Here is a 17,421-nt window from a genome sequence, read left to right as displayed (position 1 = left end):
TTTATGTGTCAAGTATAATAATCAAAGCTCTTTATGTATTCACCTGTCCACCTATTTATTTAAATACTTACATTCTTATTTAATTTTGTTTCGCATCTTTTGTTTCCTACTGTAAAAGGATGTTTTTAAGGTCAATTAAAGTTATTTGATATAGTTTTTTAAGATAGAAAATTTTTAGTTAATTGATAACACTAGATAAATATCTATTAGTGAACTTAGATTTGAGGCTTCAGTAGAGCATGCTGCTGCTACTGTTTAGTCACTAAGTCATGTTTGACTCTGTGACCCCATGTTCTGTAGCCTGCCAGAAAATGAATAAATATCTATATATATATATATATTGCTCAACAATGTGCATGTATGTGTATATTATTACTTGTTTCATTGATATATACTAATGTAAAAATATTCATTTCAAAGAGACATTCCTCAATATAATTTACTTTTGAAATAAAACAGAATTTTCTTTCTGTTCTATAGATGTACCCCAATTATTAAAATGCAAGAAAGTTTATAAGTGAGTGAGTATTACAATTTATTTTAAACTGAATTGAAAATTTCTCTATGATATAATGATACTTAATTTCTCTTATCTACTTTAAAATGGTGTATTTCTTTTTACATTATGAGTGTATTTCTTTTTACATTATGAGTGAATCTTTTTTCCTCCAAATTCTTTGAATAAATTATGGCATACTCATACATAAAGTATCTACACTTAATTTGTAATCTATGCTGATATTTGGAAACTGTGGTTTACTACTTAAGGCTTTGCTGAATCAGGAGGAATTTGTTGAGAGGAAGGCTGGTCAGTGATATTTCTTGTTTGTTTTCTAAAAGATGAGCTAAGTGGCTTGAAAATATAGAACACTCCTAAGAGTTCAGAGAATTCTTAATTCATCTCTCTAGTGTACAATGAATCTCTTCTTTGAGCAGGCTTATTTCTTTTATCAAACAGGAGTTCACACAATGGATAGCACTGGTATAAAACAATGACCATGTTGTGATGGATATTTCTGGGCTCAGGAGTCCTCTCAGTGATGAAGAATGGAGAGACGTAGCATAATACAAGTGCATAACACAGATTTTAAAGAAATAATTTCCATTCAGCTTTGAGAATGATTTGGGCCTTTGTTAAGGTACACTATCCCTTAGTGATGTAAGCTTTAAAAAGGGTGAACAGATGTTAAGAAATCTTTCTTAAACACATCAGCATGAATACTGCATCAAGATCTATAATCCTTCTTTCCCAGATCTGTGAATATTTTCCCCACTAAAAGGTTGCTTTTCTCAGCTTGTGTGCATACGAATGTTATGATATGAGGAAAGAAAAAAAGAAGAGGAAAGCTCAGATACAGATATAAGGATTTACCCTAATTTTGTGATGTGATGTCACTTTGTCTTTGATTTCTGTCTCTGCTTTGGCCTTAAATTTCATTTACAGTATCTATGGTTAAGTCTCTAAATTTTTAAAACCTCAATTTTTAACAACAATAACAGCAAAAGAAGAATCAGTGCTGACCTTCAGTGATTGGGGTAATGAATTTTCAGGCTTTAAATTTAATAGACTCTCTCACAAGAGATGAATTTCTGGTGCTTTGGTCAGGTCAATATTACCAGGAAAAAAAAAAAGCTTTCTAATGATAAATTTATTTCAGGATATCTGCTCCCAATGCAAGCTCAAATATGAGAGAAAAAAGGGCATTGTGACTCTTCCTATTGACTCACTGGCTTCTCTCGAGTCATACACTTTCTAAAGCAGGAGAAACTTGTCAAGTTGATCCATGGTCCATACTTGGCTCACTTCTAAGGTGCTATTAGGAACAAGAAAATTACTCTTAGCTCAAAGACAAACAGGAACCAACAAGAATGTGAATCAAACCCACAAAGTATTGAAAGACAACTAAGGTTTTGGATCAGTAGTTTAGAGAATAATGGTCATTTCCATGGCTGCCAATTTGGACAAACTGTAGCGTTTTTCAGCAGGCATGCAAAATAAAATGCTGACTGTTTCAATCTTTACGTCAAAAAAAAAAAAGAAAAAGGAAAAAAACCTGAGTTGTGGCTATAAACACTTTCCTATTAGAAATGCCATTGAACTTTACTGACTGAGGAGAAGGCAATAGCACCCCACTCCAGTACTCTTGCCTGGAAAACCCCATGGATGGAGCAGCCTGGTAGGCTGCAGTCCATGAGGTCTCGAAGAGTCGGACAGGACTGAGCATGCGCGCGCACACACACGTCCGAAATTAGCAGAAGGGAGGAAATAACAAAGAACAGAGAAGATATAAATGGAATACAGACCCCCTAAAAAAATCAATGTAACTAAGAGTTGTTTTTTTTTCTTTAAAGATAAAACATACAAACTTTTAGACCACCTACCCAAGACAAAAAGAGGATTCAAATAAATAAAATTACAAACGAATAAAGACATTAACGCTGACATGACTGAAATAAAAAGTTCCTCGAAAAATTAAAACCAAAACTGCAATATGTTCCATCAATCCCCTTTCTAGCATTATGTATATATATTTTATATATATATATGTGTGTATATATATATATATATATATATATATATAACACTTCCCTCTCATGTCTATTGCAGTATTATTTATAATAGCTAAGAAAGGGGAAGAACCTAAGGGAATGTTATTCATCTCTAAGGAGGGATTCCTGTCCTTTGCAACAACATGCTTGGAACTCGAGGACGTTATGCTAAGTGAAATAAATCAGACAGAGAAAGATAGTTACTGTTTGGTCTCATTCAAATGTGGAATCTAAAAAATGAACTTGTAGAGACACAATAAAATGGTAGATGACAAGGGCTGATGCTTGGAGAAAATCTGTAGATGTTGGTCAAAGGGTATAAACTTCCAGTTATAAGAAAATCAGTTTTGAGGGTTTAAGTACATCATGGTGATTGTAGTTAGTAATACAGTGTTATGTACTGGAACTTGCTAAGAGTAGTTCTTCAGCGTTCCCACCATAAAAAAGAAATGGTAATTATGTGATGCAAGGGAGATGTTAACTAATGCTCTGGTGGTAATCGTTTTGTGTTATATAAGTATTCAGAATCAACACTTTGTATACACAAAACTTATACAATGTTATTTATCAATTATATCTCAAATCTGGAAAAGGTTTGAAATAGAAATTAAGAAAAATAAATACATTTCTAAAATGAAAAAGTAGCACATTTCCTTATCTCTTCCCTTAATCTGTTTTATCTTTGCTAATAGCAAATCTTAGTACACACATATCTGTATAAAGTGTATATATTTATATGTACACAATATATATGTACACATGTATTTCTACATTCAAATAAAAGCATAAAACATATCTCTTTTGTATTGCCTAAATAATCAAATGCACGATTTACCGCCAACTCTTCCAGCACACAAACTGTATTTAGAAAAGGAACATATTATAAGCAACACAGAGAAAGAGCTAACATTTTATAACTCCAAGTCAAATTTTGAATTTAATGGGAAAAAGATATCTTCAAAATCAATGAAAAATAACCTATTGATATCTCTTAAAACAACAAGGTTAACATAGATTTATAATTTCTCTTTTTTACTTGAAGTTTAAGAAAGATTGTAAAATTGCCAGCTAGAAATTACTCAAGTAAACTGGTGTTTTGTTTTGCATCATATCAAGTTCTTGAGAAAGTTGAAAAATAATACTTTAATATTTTGAAAAGCGAACGTGAAAGTCGCTTGGTAGTGTCCGACTCTTTGTAGTCCATGGAATTCTCCAGGCCAGAATACTGGAGTGGGCAACCTTTCCCTTCTCTAGGGAACCTTCCCAACCCAGGGATTGAACCCAGGTCTCCCGCATTGTGGGTAGATTCTTTACCAGCTGAGCTATGAGGGAAGCCCCTTTGATACTTTATCCTTAGACATTTAGGACCACATATTCAGGATAAGAAATGTAAATATCAGGTTTCAATAAATTGCTTACTACTATTTCTTATTAATTTCTTCAGCTGTTTATGGTTTATGTGTTATATTTGGCTGTGTTGAAAGGAATGAGAATAATTATTACTATAATTTCCTCAGAGGTACCCAGATTAAGAAATTTATGATATATAAATTTTAGCCTATCACTGATTTTTTAAAATATGTTAAACGTTCCACTTACTCTTCTTCCTGTTAGTTCATAGTGAAGGCAATAAATACAATTGTGAAAAGAAGGTAGAGCATATTTTATATCATATCTATACAAACATAAAATGTAATCTTATTCAGTTGGATGATATATGGTTACTAATAGTAAATAACAAATTAAAAATGAGATTAAATTAAATTTCATTGGATAACTATAAAACATTCTATATCATTTATCAGAATAAACATGTTGTCTATCATGTCCTTAGAACTATGCTATTCATTTGGTATAGAGTCACGAAAAAAATTTCTGTCCTTGGCTTCACAGAATATGCATTTTAATAAAGGATATGGATAGCAAGCAAACAAATATATAGATTAAATTGTGTCCATTTGGTAAAGGAGCAGAACAGTGTGCTTTGAAAGAGTATAATGAATTGCTGAGTATGGGAGTTAGGAGAGGATCTCTGAGGAGTGGTGTTGAAACAAGTTTGAAAGATGAATGGAAGGAAACCAGTGAGTAAAGAGGCAATAAGGATAGCATAAGAGAAGCTCGAGATAATTAGAATATTTTCTAGAATTCTTGTGGTGTTGAAGGATGGAAATGAAGAATGAAAAAAATAAGACTGCAAGTCTTAGAAAGATATATTTTCAAATATGTTATTCCATAGGAAGTAGTTGGAGAAGGAAATGGTACCCCACTCCAGTACTCTTGCCTGGAAAATCCCATGGACAGAGGAGCCTGGTAGGCTCCAGTCCATGGGGTCGCGAAGAGTCGGACACGACTGAGCGACTTCACTTTCACTTTTCACTTTTATGCACTGGAGAAGGAAATGGCAACCCACTCCAGTATTCTTGCCTGGAGAATCCCAGGGACAGAGGAGCCTGGTGAGCTACCGTCTATGGGGTCACCCAAAGTCGGATACGACTGAAGCGACTTAGCAGCAGCAGCAGGAAGTAGTTAAAACTAGAAACTCAGGGGACTACACAATAAAGTAATAACAGATCTTTCAAAGTGCATAGCTGTCTCAAAAAGAGGGAATGAAGTCTTAAAAAATAAGAAAAGAACAAATAAAGGAAGTAAGGAAGGCGAGAATGAAAGAAGGGAAGGAAGATACGAAAAAAAGGTATGGAAATAAAGGTACAGCTTTAGAGTTTATGCACACAATTCCATATCCATTTTATTCGCTTAAAATCCAATCATAGTATTCTGTGTAAACTTCAAAAATGTCAAGAAGAGCTGGAAGAGGAGGAAATGAGCTTGATTATTAGCTGGTACATCCTGCCACAATTACCTGTTGCATCCTAGTTTAAAGTATTCATATATTCTCAGAGAGAGACATCTCTATAGCTGTTTGTCTCTAATTTTTCACCATAACTCCAATGCCATTCCGTCATATGTATTTGGCTGACTAAGCCCTTTTTGTTTATTTTTTCATCATTTTTTATATACAGATATATACATATTTATCTGTACATTATCTCTGTTCTATATATCATGTATAATGCATACGTAAACATAAATACATGATTTATATTCATGTATTTTTACATAAAAGAACACCCCCAAAGTTAGTGGCTTAAAGCCAAACTATTTTATCACTCATGGCTTTGCATGTTAACAGGGCTCAGATACATGATCTTCACTGGTGTTTCCTAAGCCTATTTCAGTCAATAGTTACTGGACTTGAAATCCTCTAAAGGCTCACTTGTACGGGGTATCTTTGCTCACATGTCTAGTTCTTCAGCTGAGATGGCTAGAAAACTAGAAAGTTAGTCAAATGCTGATAACAATTTCCCTTCATAAGCCCTCTCCCCTGGGCTATTCTGGGCTCACCCAAAATGTTGCTTTCTTGTGTTGGTCTTCCTACCTAGTAACCACCTTCCTCAATGGCCTAGAGAGAAGTTGGAAGGTGTGTCATGACCTAGACTCAGAAATCTCAGATTATGAATTCTACCACACTCTTTTGGTTGAGAAAGTAACTAAAACCAAACTACATTTAAAGGAAGGGCAAACACAATTCACCTCTATTTGTGAGAAGCAGCATTTTGATACAGAAAAGGAAGAGATCCATGGTGATTCTCTTTGGAGGAGGAGGAGCTCCTCCTATTGGAGGAGCTTTTGCAGCATATAGAACTCAAAACTTGTATGTATGTTGTTTGTTTATAGTCTTCCACTATGTTGTAAGCTTTAGAGAGCAGGGGTGTGTTTTTCCTAGTGACTCGCAGAGTGCTTCATTTTGAATGACTTCTTTAAAATATCTATTTAATAGGTGCATATCAGTATAGCAATAAAACATTAGTTATTATCAGTGAACATATTTCAAAAAATGTCAAGAGAATTAGAAAGAAAAAGTGGTGAAAGAGATGAGACAAGGAGAAAATTATGTTTCCAAAGTGTTAAATGTCTTTCTTCACCACATGAACAGTTTAGATAAATTTTCAGACTTATAGTGTGAATGTGTTTTTCAATATCTTTGTACTAAGCAGCAGCAATAACTCATTCAACTACCTGTAGTAATTTAGCCATAATATGATATCTTAACTCAAGTTTAAAAAAAAAAAAAGAAACATTAAAATCATCACAACAAACTAACTCAGTTATTCATAGTAATCATATGGAGAAAATATAGATTTTTGGACTAAGACATCAAAAGTTGTTAGAAAGTTACAGAGGAATAATCACAAAGAAATGAAAGCCACAATTCTTACTAAGTGACAGACTGCAAATTTGTAAATTTGTATCAATAGCTCCTAAAAATTTGCATGCATTGGTAAAGTCTTACAAAGATAATTTAAGAACATCTTCACTGTGATAACATATTAAGTCAAATAATCACTTTCAAGCCCAAGTTTAATTTAAATAAATGTACACATGTTAGAAAATTTGGCAAAAAATATGTTATGTAATTAATATAAAATATAATATCATGTTATATTTTATGAAATTTTGTTATTATAGATTTTAACACACTTATAAATTGGTTTTATTTATAGAGAAAGAGATGATATTACAGAAAAATATATTTCTCTCTAAATTGTAAGTATATGAAATCTACCAAGCAGTACACATTCTAGTGTTTGTACTGTGAAAACTTTTGAAATAATTTTGCAATTCAGAAATACAACATTATACAAATCTTAACTTTAATTGTATCCAACAGGCTTTTCAGATATTTGATATTATAAGCATTTTATTTTTCTAGAATCTGATATATCAAAGCATTTTTCAGAGGAAAAGAATTGTAGAATCACAAAAGGAAATATATTAAATTTAAAAATAAATTCATATAAGTAAAGATGAATTTGCATATTATGACTGTATTTCAAAAGTATACACTTAACATTTACTAATCTTAAAAAGAATTTAATTAAAACCATTGTAGTTCTGTCACTGAGTCATATCTGAATCTTTGCTACCCCATGGATTGCAGCACTCCAGGATTCCCTGTCCTTCACTCTCTCCCAGAGTTTCCACAAACTCATATCCACTGAGTCAGTGATGTCATCCAACCATCTTATCCTCTGTCTGCCCCTTCTCCTCCTGCCCTCAATCTTTCCCAGCATCAGGGTCTTTTCCAATGAGTTAGCTCTTCGCATCAGGTGGGCAAAGTATTTTAGTTTCAGCTTAACCATCAGTCCTTCCAATGTACTTTCAGAGTTGATTTCCTTTAGGATTGAATAGTTTGTCCTCCTTGTTGTCCAAGGGACTCTAAAGAGTCTTTGTCTGTCAGTCTTACTTTTTCTGTACAGACTAGCTCTCCATGATTTTGCATTTACATCATGAATACTTCTCTCTACCATAGACACCACTCACATACATATGCACATGTACACTAGCCTCCAATCAGCCTCCAGACATCTACAGAGATTTAATCAATTGTGACCTTGAGAGGTTACACTTATAAAAGTATAATTATAGCTGCTGAAGAACACATATATGGTTAAACCTGGAATGTTCTGGAAGAGAAGAGGGAGGGAGGGACCTGTAGGAAGGAAAGACTGACACTCAGAAATAATCAGAATGATAGTTTGAATTCCAGCAGTATTAATTATAGGTAAATGACCTTGGGAAGGTTGTTAAACCCTGTGTATAAACACATATGTGTATGTGTTAAATACACACACACACACACATATATACATATATCTCCTAGATTTATTTTTAGGTTTAATAAGTGATACATCTAAAATCACTTAAGAAATTTCCTGGCATGTATAAAGTATATGCTCAGTCACTCAGTCATGTCCTGTTTTTTGCAACTCCATTGACTGTAGCCCAACAGGCTCAGATATATATGCAGATTCTAAAGTGTGTGTTGCGTGTGCTAATTTGCTTCAGTCGTGTCCAACTCTTTGCGACTCTATGGACATAGCCTCCAGGCTCCTCTCTCCATGGGATTCTCCAGGCAAGAATACAGGAGTGGATTGCCATTTCTTCCTCCAAGGGATCTTCCTGACCTGAGAATCAAACCCACATCTTCTTCATTGGCAAGCACTTCTTTTCCACTGAGCCACCTGGGAAGCCGTGGCATGTATAAATTACTAGGTAAATATTAATTATCTATTTTTATCAGAAGAAAGTAAGCATGCCTGGTAAAAGTAGAAGAGATGCTGAATAAAAAGTAATGTAAGCAATACTAGTGAGAATGCAAGTTTGAATACAAAGAAAGTAAAACTCTGATTAAGGGAGCAAAGGGAACTAGAGTATGGCCAAAATACAGGAGTGGAAGATTACAAAGATACCAGAAAATGTAGTAAATGAAGAAACACTCTCATCCCACCTTTAACCTCAAATATCACTTTGGATATGAAAGACATAAACAAGCCTCAGTAAAAATGCTGTTCCAATGTAATCTATATAAAAAGTCTATATATTTGCAGAGAATTATTGGTTGCAAAAGGAAAGTGAGTGTCAACTTCATCCTTTAGGAAGAAGACACCTATTTGTTTATTTTTTATTGATATTGTAGCTACTAGATCATCATGTTGTTTGTCTTATCTGCAGTGTCCTTTCTGGCCTTGCAATTCAGGCAAATGTAAATCAAAAGCCTTTAGAGTTATGGATCCTGATGATTCACAAGGTAATCTTGCAAACACAGCAGGAAAATATACGATTTGCAAATTGCTTAACTGACATCTCTGCTATTATCCTAAAATATTGTTGCAGTAGAATTCATTTTATAATATTTCAGCTTGATTATATTTTAAAACTTGACCTTTCTCAAGATAAATATATTGCCTCCTATTTGCATATTTTTATTTTTTTAAATGGTATGTGTATTGAAGTACAGGGTATTTTATTTGCGGATGACCAAAAGTTCTCCTTTTCTCGTGAGTTATTCCTACGTCAGTTAAACTTCTCCTATAGAAATCTTTTCTAATCCCTTTGCACTGGACTTTCTTACAGTTACAAATTATGATTGAATTTGCCTATAGATTAACATTACAACATTGCTAAAGATTTTCAATTTTGAATTATGTCTATTGAACACAGCATTCATCTTTGGAACTTTCAAATGATGATAATATCTTTAACTAGAGTATTTTTTATCAATCTAATATACTTTCCCTACAGTAGGCATTAAAATGTACTTACCAATATTATACAAGGCTCTTTTCACTCAAGCACCTCATTCTGCAAAAATGTAACTAACAGGGCTGTATTCTCACAGATTTTTATTAATTAAACCTAGAATTCATAGTGATGGTCTTGGTAATTTCAATGCAGACATACACCTGCTTTAATACATGCTTAAAGAATAAAATTAAAATTATTTTCATCTATTAGAAAATATTCCATCCATCTACATCTTGTCAAGTAGATATTACATGGTTTAAGTGGATAGAGACTATTCAAAGCAGAGTACTAGACTAGAAAGAAGATGATTCAATTATAAATCATGTAATCTTTTACACAAGAAAAGGGGGGATTAATGCAATTATCTCTAAGAACACTGCTAGTTTTAACTATTTAATGGTTTAAAGTTATAAACCTCATTTATGGATGAATAAGCAAGATTACATAAATATTAAAGTGTATTTTGAATCTGTAGTTATGTGTTTTAAATCCTATAAAGTAAAAATTAAATAAGAAAAATAAGAATGTAAGTGGTAAGGAGAAAAATGTTCCCTTGATGTAGAGACTTTTTTTTCTTTGAAGGAAAGATTTATTTAAAATATGAAATTCTCCTTCTCTGCAGGCGTTCATCCCAATTTAATTCAGATTTTGTCTATGCAAGTAAAGAAACCACCTTGATACACTCCTCATTTGGAAGTGACATTAATGTGAATTAGTATTGGAAAAAGAAGGGAGACAAAGGACTTAAATCATATATTCAGAATAAACCAAAGTTATATATCTTAACATCAATCTAGAAATTTTATAGGGCAGTATATAGGAAGGGAAACCATGTTAGAAAACATAGCAATGTAAGAGAAATGAGTTTTCTTGACCACCTAGCATATAAAGTCATTTACCAACATGAAACAAGCAGAGATATTTCTTTGGAAGAGGGAACAAAGACAGACGGAGAGGGAGAGAGAGAGGGAGAGAGAGAATGCTTTATGTGGAATAAGTATTAACTCTCTCTGGCTAGTCTTCTAGCAATAATGTGTCATGTCAATCACAAATTGAAAGATAAACATTAATTTACTCTTATAAATACCTTTTGGAGAATATTGTCTTAGAAACTATCTGTACAGAAAGGATTACATCAAAGTTTTCTGTATTTGACAATATTTCATGTTTTTATGACCTACTCCATTACTCTTGCCTGGAAAATCCCATGGATGGAGGAGCCTGGTAGGCTGCAGTCCATGGGGTTGCGAAGAGTTAGACACGACTGGCCGACTTCACTTTCACTTTTCACTTCCATGCATTGGAGAAGGAAATGGCAACCCACTCCAGTGTTCTTGCCTGGAGAATCCCAGGGACGGGGGAGCCTGGTGGGCTGCCGTCTATGGGGTTGCACAGAGTCGGACACGACTGACGCGACTTAGCAGCAGCAGCAGCAGCATGTGTTTATGATGTTTTGAATTCTAAGATTCATTGCTCCCTTCTGCTTGGGTTTATATTATTAATATTTAGTTTTAACTAATACATAAACAAATTCCTTTGTTCTCTTTTTCTCAAATTTTCCAATCCTTGGCAATACAGCACATCAAAATAGAAATTGATTCTAAAGAAGCTGCAACAAATTTAATATATATTTGTACCTCAGTGAAGAATTTTTGAATGTAGAAAATTTGAAGATCATTTCAAGTATTAATTATATATTACATGTAACTTTTATGAATCTGCCCTCTTATACACATATACATTTTTAGTGTAGTTTTTACAAATAACACATTTGAGCACATTCCTTCATCTATGTAAAAACAAGGAAATTTGTGATGATAGATAGTATGTGTGCTTAGTTGCTCAGTCATATCTGACTTTTTGGGACCCCATGGACTGTACACTGACAGGTTCCTCTGTCCATGGGATTTTCCAGGCAAGAAGACTAGAATGGGTTGCCATTTCCTCCTCCAGAGGATCTTCCTGAACCAGGGATCAAGCCCATGTCTTCTGCATTGGCAGGCAGATTCTTTACCACTGAGCCATATAGGCCTTTAATTATGAAGTTAAATGTAAAGAAACATATCAATAAGCAAAATTTATATACAGATGTTTATAATATCCTGTTAAGATCTAAGATCGGGGAACGTAAGTACTTTCCCTAGGTAGTGTGGAATCATAATTATGATGTGGCCTACAGCAATGGTCCCCAACCTTTTTGGCACCAGGGACCTGTTTTGTTGAAGACAATTTGTCCAGGGACTAGGTGTGGGGGAGTAGTTTCAGGATGATTCAAGCACATCACACTTATTGTGCAATTTATTTATATTTTTATTATAACAGCTCCACCTTAAATAATCAGGCATTGGGTCCCAGAGATTGGGGACCTCTGGCCTACAGTTCTTCAAAATATACATTATCATCATTATTAAGGAAGCTCTCATTTGCTCATAAAATATGTACAAATATGAGAAGTGAGAGGCAAGAAATGAGGGTTCTGCAATTTCATAATTCTTTCTGAAGCTTCCTGTTAGCAATTAAGTGTAAATGGATAGAAATAAAGCTTTATTTCTTCATCAAAGAAGTCCAGAAAGAGGACACAATTTTAAAAAGTAAGGATATTTAATAACAGAAAAATAATATGTTGTTCATTCTATTAATCCATATTCTTTGAAGTTTTAGATGATTCTTGCTCTCTACACTTTGCCTTTTGTTACTTTACGTAGCAACTGCAAATCTTGCCTTAGTGAAATGTGTTAAAATGTTAATATCTCAATGGCACCATCCAACAATGCCCTTAATTGGAGCCCTATGGGAAGTCTAAATAGGCATATATTGAGGAAGCAGAATGAGAAAACTATAGAAGAGAAAAGCTAAAAGGGGCAAAGGTTAGGTTTACTGAATATAGGCAGGACCTGGTGAATAAAAGCATAAACATTGGGACATGTGGACAAGAATTCAAATTTATGTCTGCATAAGTTGCTGAATTACAGCATTGTGTATTAATAAATTTGAGCCCAACTTGAGGCAAGAGATGATTTCTTCTGTGCATGCCCAGCAGTCATGTAATATAACTTCCAATTGATTATGTATATATTATATATAACTTCCAAATTATTTTATATATATATATGTATATATATGTATATAAAACTTCAAAGTTATTTTGTTCTCACAGCCTGTTTTCCTTTTAAGCACTGTGTTCCACAAAGATCCTATGCCAGTGTTATATGTTTTGGGCTTAGGCTTTGTCACTCTAACTGTTCTAATGAACAATTCCAAAGTCTCTCTGGATTTCTTGCTCATATCACAGCCTAAAGCAGTTCAATTTCTCTTTTCCAAGAGGTGACTAAAGAAACCAGTTTCCTTCCAGGCGATCATATGATACTTTTAGCTCAAAGGATACACTAATGTCTTTCAATCAGTGGATAGAGAAGATGGGAAAAACAAAGAGACCTGAAAGGTTTTTTGGCTCATCTTTAAGGTTAAAATTAATTTTATGACAATATCAAGAAGCAAGAAACAAAGAGATTTTGAAAATACAGTTGAGCTATTTTCTTAGCAATGGAAAACTGGTTAATGAGCACATACTATGTATGTAATTTGTGCCTTGTCTACCAAAGACCTATTTGTTACTTTATCTTATACACTTACTTTCCAAATGCAGACTAAGACAAAAAGTCCTGTGAGTCACTCTGTCCAACCTAAATACAGAATCTTCAAGTATTCTGGAAATCTTACTATATGGTATCTGGTTCTGGTAACCTTTAATTAAAAAGAAAGTTATCTTTCTACCCATCCCTACACATGCATATTATATTGGATTGGCAAAAAACTTTGTTCTGGTTTTTCAATGTTATTATGAAAAACAAAAATGAACTTTTTGGCCGAGCCATACATAATTTTTTTAAATTATAAAAGTAAAGAATATCATACACAGAACAAAACAGTTCTTGGCAATGTAAAATTATTTCCATCAGGCAATGTGAGTTTTCTCTATACTTGTACAGGGGGAAAAGTTCAGTAATTCAAGTTTATAGAAGACTGAGGACTCCAACTCTTTAGGCTGGGTTGGTAGTTTCCTTTGGCAACATAATTTTCTAAAACAGCTTACTAGGCTTCTGATCATTTTGTTACCAGTTAGTCACAAATGGCAGTTACCACCATGGTAGGTAGTTCTGTCAAACATAGTCCTCAAATTTATTTTACCCTTTTGATTTTTCTCTCTCCCCATTCTTCAGAATAATGGTGGCTAGTCTGAAGATACCAGACTTAAAATGCAGGTTTATTTTTAATTTTCCCCAAGGCTGGTTCATTAAACACTCTTTTGTCTTAAAGGATTTCTCAATTTCCCACCTCCCACCTACCGTTTGGGTTCTAAAAGAGACTGACTTATCTATCCTTTCAAGGTGGTAATTTCTGGAAGTTTTCTGTTCCCTTGCATGTATCTACTTCTCCCTTCAACACATCTCTTTCTTAATTACTTTGTAAAATATTGTTAATAATAGTATGAGCTATTTTTATTCTTCCTAGCCCTTCACTAGCAAGAGCAGCTAACGAATTAGTAAGCATATAGTCTACCTTCATCATGTCACAGGAGACAGTATTTACAAACATGTTTCTACTATATTATATTCCTGACTCCAGTGCAAATGTCTTGCCATCCAAATGTTAAGTGAATGATATTTGCAGTCTTTCCTTATTTTTTTGTACTGATGCTTCCATTGATCAGGGTAATTAATTCCACCTGTTGTTTCAGAAGCATAAACACCTTACTGACTTAACAAAATATTGCTTTCCTGTACATCAGAATCAAATACAGGTAACTGTAGATGTTCTCTGTTTCATGCAGTCATTCAAAGATGCAGAATCATTAAAAGGGACACTTCCACACCCCAGAACCTTCAGATTATTTATCTTCTCCATGTATCTGGATGACAAGGGCAAAGACAGATGGTGAGAATTGTGGGAGAGGTTTTAGGGGCCAGGCCTGGAAGCAGAAAATATTGTTTTTAGCACTATTTCATTGAACAGTCTTGGTCACATAACTCCTACTTGACTTAAAGATAAAAACTTTCTGTATTCTGAGGAGGAAATTAAAATATTTAGCTCAATTAATATCATTGCCTGTAGCTCATGAGGGGATCTAAAAGTAGATAGGTAAAGTGTCTTAAAATATAAGTCACTGTAACTCAGGATATCAGCTAAATCTAAATTTTAAGCCAGTCACTGACATTTGGTGAATAATAGGATACCAGAAATTTTTTTTCTTAATTGTCTGTATTTTCACAACTAGCATAATGCCTGATGACTCCAACTCTACCAATTAAATTACATGTGCAGTAATAAACAGCTATGGAACAGCCAGTGAAGTTGCTCAGTCATGTCTGATTCCCTGGACTTCAGCCTACCAGGATCCTCCATCCATGGAATTTTCCAGGCAAGAGTACTGGAATGTGTTGCCAATTCCTTTTCCAGGGGATCTTCCCAACCCAGGGATCAAAACCAGGTCTCCTGCATTGCAGGCAGATGCTTTACTCTCTGAGCCACCAGGGAAGCCCATCAACATAAACAGCCATAATATATAACAAAATATTTTATTTAAAATATATACTATATAATTCATTCAGAAATAGACCAACAGAAGAAAACACAAATAACAAATAACATTCTTGGAAAATAATAAATATATAAACTGTGATGGAAATAACTATACATTTCCTTTTCACTTTCATCATACTGTAAATCAAGAAAAATATTGAATTACAAATGAATGGCTTTATTAATAAGTTGTTAACAACATGAATTAGTAGACATTTTAAATTTTGGTGTCAAAATTTGCTGCAAAAATTTACAATACTCCTCTCCCCTTATTTTCTTCAAAGCTTTCTCCTAACTTCTACCTCCATTTCTGTTAACAAGATAAATCGGTCATTTCAGTTCAGTCACTCAGTTGTGTCCGACTCTTTGTGACACCAAGGAATGCAGCACCCCAGCCTTCCTTGTCCATCACTAACTCCTGGAGTATGCTCAAACTCATGTCCATCGACTCGGTGATGACATCCAACAATCTTGTCCTCTGTCATCCCCTACTCCTACCACCTTGAATCTTTCCCAGCAACAGGGCATTTTCCAATGAGTCAGTTCTTCGCATTACGTGGCCAAAGTATTGGAGTTTCAGCTTCAGCATCAGTCCTTCCAATGAATATTCAGAACTGACTTCATTTAGGATTGACTGGTTGGACCTCCTTGCAGTGCAAGGGACTCTCAAGAGTCTACTCCAACACCACAATTCAAAAGCATCAATTCTTTCACTCTCAGCTTACTTTATGGTCCACCTCTCACATCCTTACATGACTAATGGGAAAACCATAGCTCTGACTAGACTGACCATTGTTGGCAAAGTAATGTCTCTGCTTTTTAATATGCTGTCTAGGTTAGTCATAGCTTTTTTTTTTTTAGACAAAAGCACTTTAGTTGACAGTATACAACTTTCCAAAATATATTTTGTAAGAAAATGGCAATAAGTAATAATCTTTACAAACAAGTTTTCAGTAAATTCCAGTGTACTTTAGACCCTTGTCCACTAAGACACAGCTCCCCCAGTCTCCTGAGAAAACTCTTTAACGACTGTTAAACAACTCTGTTAAAGAGTCAAAGCTTTTGTTCCAAGGAGCAAGCATCTTTTAATTTCATGGCTGCAGTCACCAGCTGTAGTGATTTTGGAGCCCCAAAACATAAAGTCTGTCACTGTTTCCATTGTTTCCCCATCAATTTGCCATGAAGTGATGGGACTGGATGCCATGATCTTAGTTTTTTGAATGTTGAGTTTTAAGCCAGATATTTCACTCTCCTTTTTCACTTACATCAAGAGGCTCTTTTGTTCCTCTTCACTTTCTGCCATAAGGGTGGTGTCATCTGAGTATCTGAGGTTAATATTTTTCCCAACAATCTTGATTCCAACTTGTGCTTCATCCAGTCTGGCATTTTGCATGATGTACTCTGCATGTAAGTTAAATAAGCAGGGTGACAGTATACAGCCTTGACGTACTCCTTTCCCAATTTGGAACCAGTCTGATGTTCCATGTCCGGTTTTAACTGTTGCTTTTTGACCTGCATATAGGTTTCTCAGGAGGCAGGTAAGGTGGTCTGGTATTTCCATTTCTTTAAGAATTTCCCAGTTTGTTGTGATCCACACAGTCAAAGGCTTTGGCATAATCAATAAAACAGAAGTAGATGTTTTTGTGGAATTCTCTTGCTTTTTTGATGATCCAGTGGATGTTGGCAATTTGATCTCTGGTTCCTCTGCCTTTTCTAAATCTGGCATGAACATCAGGAAATTCACTGTTCACATAATGTTGAAGCCTGAGTTGGAGAATTTTGAGTATTACTTTGCTAGTGTGTGAGATGACTGCAATTGTGCAGTAGTTTGAACATTCTTTGGCATTGACCTTCTTTGGGATTGGAATGAAAACTGACCTTTTCCAGTCTTGTGGCCACTGCTGAGTTTTCCAAATTTGCTGGCATATTGAGTACAGCCCTTTCACAGCATTATTTTTTAGGAGTTGAAATAGCTGAACTGGAATTCCATCACCTCCACTAACCTTGTTTGTAATGATGCTTCCTAAGGCTCACTTGACTTCACATTCCAGGATGTCTCGCTCTAGGTGAGTGATCATACCATCATGATTATCTGGTTCATGAAGATCTTTTTTGTATAGTTCTTCTGTGTTCTTGCCACCTCTT

Source organism: Giraffa tippelskirchi, chromosome 1, assembly GCF_054371585.1.
Source record: "Giraffa tippelskirchi isolate mGirTip1 chromosome 1, T2T-mGirTip1v1.2.pri, whole genome shotgun sequence".
NCBI lineage: Eukaryota > Metazoa > Chordata > Mammalia > Artiodactyla > Giraffidae > Giraffa > Giraffa tippelskirchi.
The sequence above is the reverse complement of the archived record's forward strand: the minus strand, read 5'-3'. Positions refer to the sequence as shown.